The sequence below is a fragment of the Artemia sp. Qi Xiang Cuo genome, chromosome 1 (genome assembly GCF_049724085.1).
Source record: "Artemia sp. Qi Xiang Cuo chromosome 1, ASM4972408v1, whole genome shotgun sequence".
Classification (NCBI taxonomy): domain Eukaryota; kingdom Metazoa; phylum Arthropoda; class Branchiopoda; order Anostraca; family Artemiidae; genus Artemia; species Artemia sp. Qi Xiang Cuo.
Genome location: NC_142794.1, coordinates 53,387,576 through 53,393,575, shown reverse-complemented (window position 1 = coordinate 53,393,575; position 6,000 = coordinate 53,387,576).

Sequence of the window (6,000 nt, the reverse complement as noted above, 5' to 3'; positions counted from 1 at the left end):
GGCTCCGAACGTTAGTCTAGGGACCCATAAACTATCACTACTAATATTTGCAAATGATATTGCTTTGGTGGCTAGTACACCGAAAGATCTATAGACGCCTTTGGGTCTTACAGAAGAATACTTGCAGATGAAAAAATTAAGGCTAAATGTTGAAAAGAGTGAAGTTTTTATTTTAAAAAAAAAGAAAACAAGCAGCAAAGATAATTATATATTTAAATTTAATAATAAGGAACTGAAAGTAAGCAAAAGAATAAAATATCTAGTATTTGTTTTATCGGAAAATGGAAGTTTAAAGAGTCATGCTGATGAACTAATTAATAGAGATAAAGTGGTCATGTCTGCAATTTTTAGGAATCCGACGATAATGGGAATTAAAAACCTAAAAATGCATAAAAGAATATTTAATACAAAAATTTTACCAGTAATAGAATTTGGAGCAGAGATTTGGGGCGGAGAAGCGGCACAGAAGCTAGAGTCCCTCCAGCTCCAATATTATAAAAGACTGTTTGGATTACATCAGCCAACTCATTCGGAGATTCTGAAAGGTGATATGGGCCTGTTTTTGTTAAAACTACGTAGGTCTATTTTGATGCTTAGATTTTGGTTGAAGCTCATTAGGTGTAATGAAGATAGACTAGTAAGAGCTGCTTATTATCAGATGTTGAGTTATGGTTCAAAAATGTTGTGGCCATCCCAAATTAGGTCATTACTAGAAAGAGTGGGAATGCCTTACTTATGGAATGATGGTCTTGGGTCCCATGATCTACCAACAAATTTAGTAAGCCAGGTACAATTTATCTTAGAGGGTCAATAAATTCAGTATTGGCAAGGGCTGGTTTTAAATTCTGCTACGTTGAATCATTATAATGAGGTTAAACCTAGTTTTGGAGAGGAAATTTATTTCAAATTTAATTTACCGGCTATGATTTTATGTCGATTGATTCAGCTTAGGGCGAATTGCCTTCCAATCCAGACCAGGCAAATGGTGTTCGACAGGGGGATAGTACATCCTGATGGTCGGTATGTGTGTCCTCTTTGTAGGGATGAGAACGAAGATTTGGATCATTTTCTTTGAAAGCGCCTGGTCCTCTCTCATTTAAGGGAAAATTACTTACATGGGATAGTTTTGCTGCTTCCAAAAATTTTGCAAAGTAGTAATCCAACTACAATATTTTTTATTGGTGCGTATATATAGAAGGATTTTGAAAGAAGGAAAAGTTTTTATAATTAATTATTTAATTATATGGAATTAAACTTATTTTCTCGATAATTTAACATAAGGTATGTTTCGCTATGTATCATGTTTATGTGTGTTTCGTAATTTGTTCTATTGTGATGTCTTTATTTTTTATAAATTTTTGTGTGTATATGGCTCTTGGGCTTTTGAAATACACGATCTATCTATCTATCTATCTATGTATAGTATTGGTTATTGGGAAGTATACAGACGTTTTCAGGGGGGGGTTTCTGGTAGGTGGGGGGAGGGGGGTCGGGGGTTATATGGGTGGATCTTTCCACGAAGGAAGTTTTCATGGGGTAAAGGACATTGCTATGAAGGGGGCGCCGGATTTCCCATCATTATTAAAGAAAAAGATAAGAAATTAAATGAAAAAAAAACAAGTTTTCAACTGAAAGTAAGGAGCAAAATAAAAACTTAAAAAGAACAGAAAATATTACGTATATGATTGGGTTCGCCCCCAAGTCAATACCTCGCTCTTTAAGCCAAAGATTTTTTAGTACTTTCATAAGAGCTATTTATTCTAATTAACGGCCTTGGTGATTAAGGGTCATTTTTAAAGAATTGGAACAAAATTCGAACTTTAGCTTAAGGACCAAGGTTATGACTAGGGGGCAAACCCCCTAATATACGTATTCAAAATCTATAAATATAGAAGTTCGTTACGTAAGTTAATTCCTAAGCTACGTATATTTATTACTAATAAAAACGTTCGTAAATAAAATTAAACAAGTTTTGAGAAAGCCATTTAACCAAATAAAAGTAAAATTAATGCGTAGATTTTGTTTTAATTATTCATTTACGGTGAGCCAATATCAAAACCTGCATTAATTCAAAGACGTTCAAAAATTAAATAAAAAAAACAAGTTTTTTTAACTGAAAGTAAGGAACGACGTTAAAACTTATAAGGAACAGAAATTATTGCGTATATGAAAGGGGTTGTCCCCTTCTCAACGCCTCGCTCTTTACGCTAAAGTTTGACTTTCTCACAACCCCATTTTTTTAAACAATAAAAAACTTCAGTGTAAAGAGCGAGGCGTTGAGGAGGGGACAGCCCCTTTCATATACGGAACAATTTCTGTTAGTTTTAAGTTTTAACGTCGTTCCTTACTTTCAGTTAAAAAAAAACTTTTTTATTTATCTAATAGCGTAAAGAGTGAGGCGTTGAGGAGGGGACAGCCCCTTTTATACGCGGCACAACTTCTTTTCGTTGTAAGTTTTAACGTCGCTCTTTACTTTCGGTTAAAACAAACCAGTTTTTTTATTTAATTTTTGAACGTTTTTGAATTAATGTAGGTTTTGACTTTGCCTCCCTACGAACGAACAATTAAAACAAAATTTGTATATTAATTTTACTTTTATTTGGTTAAATGACTTTCTCAAAACTTGTTTAATTTTATTTACGAACGTTTTTATTAGTAATAAATATACGTAACTTACGAATTAACTTACGTAACGAACTTCTATGTTCATAGATTTTTAATACGTATATTAGGGGGTTCGCCCCCTAGTCAATACCTTGCTTTTTAAGTGAAAGTTCAAAGTTTGAATTTTGTTCCAATTCTTTAAAATGACCCCTTAATCACAAAGGCCGTTAATTAGAATAAATAGCTCTTATGAAAGTACTAAAAAATCTTTGGCTTAAAGAGCGAGGTATTGACTAGGGGTGAAACCAATCATATATATGATAATTTCTGATTATTTTTATTTCTAGTGTTGCTCCTTACTTTCACTTGAAAAACTTGTTTTTTCATTATTTAATTTCGGATCTTTTTCTTAACTAGTGATAGAAAATCCGACACCTTCATCAACGGAATGTCCGTTACCCCCTGAAAATTTATTCCTTGGTACGGTCCTCTCATATAGCCCCCGACCCAGCCCCCCCCCCCACCTACCAGAAAAAATCCCCCCTTAAAACGTCTGTATACTTCCCAATAACCAATTCTATATGTTAACATTGATAAAGTTCATAACTTCCAGCCCTCCCCCCGGGGACTTCGGGGGATTAAGTCATCCTAAAAGACATAGTTATCATATTTTCGACCATGCTGAACAAATGGCTATCTCGAAATTTTGATCGGGTGACTTTGGGAAAAAAATGAGCGTGAGAGGGGACCTAGTTGCTCTTCTTTTTTTGGTCACTTAAAAAGGGCACTAGAACTTTTAATTTCCGTTCCAATGAGCCCTACCACGATATTCTAGGACCACTGGATCGATACGGTCACCCCTGGAAAAAAAAAAAAAAAATAAACACGCACCCATGATCTTTCTTCTTGCAAAAAATGCAAAATTCCACATTTTTATAGATAGGTACTTGAAACCTCTAAAGTAGGATTCTCTGATACGCTGAATATGATGGTGTGATTTTCATTAAGGTTCTATAATTTTTAGGGTGTCTTTACCCCTTTTTTCTAAAGTCAGCCAAATTTTCTAAGGCACTTAACTTTTGATGGGTAAAACTAAACTTGATGAAACTTATATATTTGAAATTAGCATTAAAATCTGATTCTCTTGATGTATATATTGGTATCAAAATTCCGTTTCTTAGAGTTTAGGTTACCATTGAGCCGGGTCGCTCTTTACTTACAGTATTACAGGAAAACCGAAATACGACTCATTTATTCTTAAATCACCTGAGTCCCTGTTCCAAGCTAGACCTAAATATTGATGTTTATAAATTTCAACAGCTTCTCTGTATTGTTGGACAATACCTTTGTCATGCGAAATTACCTTGACTAAATAAAAAAGTATGGTCTGGGTTTTCAAAAATGTGCTCTGCAAGGGAGAGTCAAAATTTTCTAGTTTTTTCCGCTTTTTAAATGTATTATTAATTGGGGTAGAGTTCTGAGTTAATCTATCCGTAAGTCGCTGATCAGTTCTTCCGATATACGAAAGACCACACGAGCAAAGAATTCTGTAGAAAACGGAGTTTTCACCTATCGGGATAGGGACTTTACCATGATAAATTTGGGAACTGATAGTTTTTCTGGGTCTATAGTAAGTGTAAATGTTATTTTTTCTTAGATCTTTTGAAATGTGGCCTGTAACTCTTTTAACGTACGGGAGACCAAAATAAACTGAATTCCCCCTTTTTTTTGTGTTCTTTTAATGCGTTCAAATCCATCTGATAATCTTTTAATGCGTTTTGCAATTACAGAATTTATTAAACTAATTTGATTATCATTCCCAAACAGTGGCGCCAATTCACGAAAATGTAGGGGGGGGGCAAGGATTTTTTTTTGAATTTTTTTAAAATTAAGATGCAAAAAAAAGAACAACATTTAGCAAACATACCTAAAACAGGGGGTAGCGGCGAGGTCGCTGCTTGGCAAAATCGTCGACTAATCTATCCAAATCCAGTTTCTTTACCTCCTCTTTTTCAACGGCCATTATCATGAGATCACTGAGCATGTCGTTTCCCATCGTCGATAGCAGATAGTCTTTAAAACGCCCTAAAGACGAGAAGAATAGTTAATTAATTGCATTGGTCACAGGAAAAGTAGCAACAAACTTCATAAGTTTTAGCACTGCAGAATAGGCGACTGGGAGGTTGGATAAGATTTTGATAGCTCAAAAAAAATCCATTATTGAAATATCACTTTTTGACAGATATAGCTTTGCAAGAGAAAGCTTGGATTCTATGGCATGGTCATCAACATCAAGAATCCCTTGATAATGACACATAACTGTTTACACTTTGGAAAGTTCGAGAAATTCGGAACTTGAGGGGTCGAAGGCAGATAAAGCGTCGAGCAAAGGCATATTCTGCATGAAACGTTGGTTCATCTCACTCGTGAAACGATCTAATACCTCAAAGTACAGAAGTTTACCGCAGTCTGATTCAACTGGCTGACTGATATTGCGTTTACCGGTTGTTGAGTTTGAAAGAAAGTCTTTGAGTCGAATGGAAATGGCTTGACTTCTCTTGCTTCGAGCACTGGTTTTAGATTGTGGAGATTTCGATTCCTGGATATCGTTTAAAGCCAAGAATTAAGTTGTTCCATTCGTTATCATTTCTCAGCTTTTGGAGTGTCTCATATGTCCCAGAAATCAGTGCAAGTGCCTTATAAATCAACGAACTTTCGGATTGAAGTTGCTCTGATAAACAATTTACACTGACTAATACTTTTTCCATTATGTGTAAAGTTGAGACAAAAGAGGAAGAGTTAATTTTGTCCAGTAGTCCTTTTGCTTAACACGCTGCCTCACCGTTGTAACTATCAGAGAATGCGGCAAGCAGAACAACAATACAATAAAATCTGGCCTTCACCTTCGAAATAGAGCGGACTGCGTAAAACCAGCGAGTCTGGATGGTCCTCTCTAGCTCCAAGACTTTTTGCCCGCTAATACGCTGGGATTCCACAAATAGCTCGTGACGAGTATTGCTGCATGATATAAATGCGTAAAGTCTTTGCACCACAGAGAAAAATTCAGAAAGTTCGCTGATATTTTTTAGCCAGTCAGTCAAAACCAAGTTTAATCTGTGGGCGTGACAGTGTACATAAACTGCATGAGGCACCTTCTCCCTAAAATTTGCTTGAACTCCATTAAATTCCCCACTCATAACGGATGCGCCATCATAACATTGGGCAATTCACAGCATCAAATCTACACCAAGCTTTTCTATAGTTTCACAAATCAAGGTGGATAAGCTCTCGGCGTCTAATTTGTGCATGTGATAGCAGCCAATTGGTCGCTCCACTACTTTTCCATTTGATATGTACCTGAGTAGGATCGCTAATTGTTCTTTTCTAGAAGCGTCT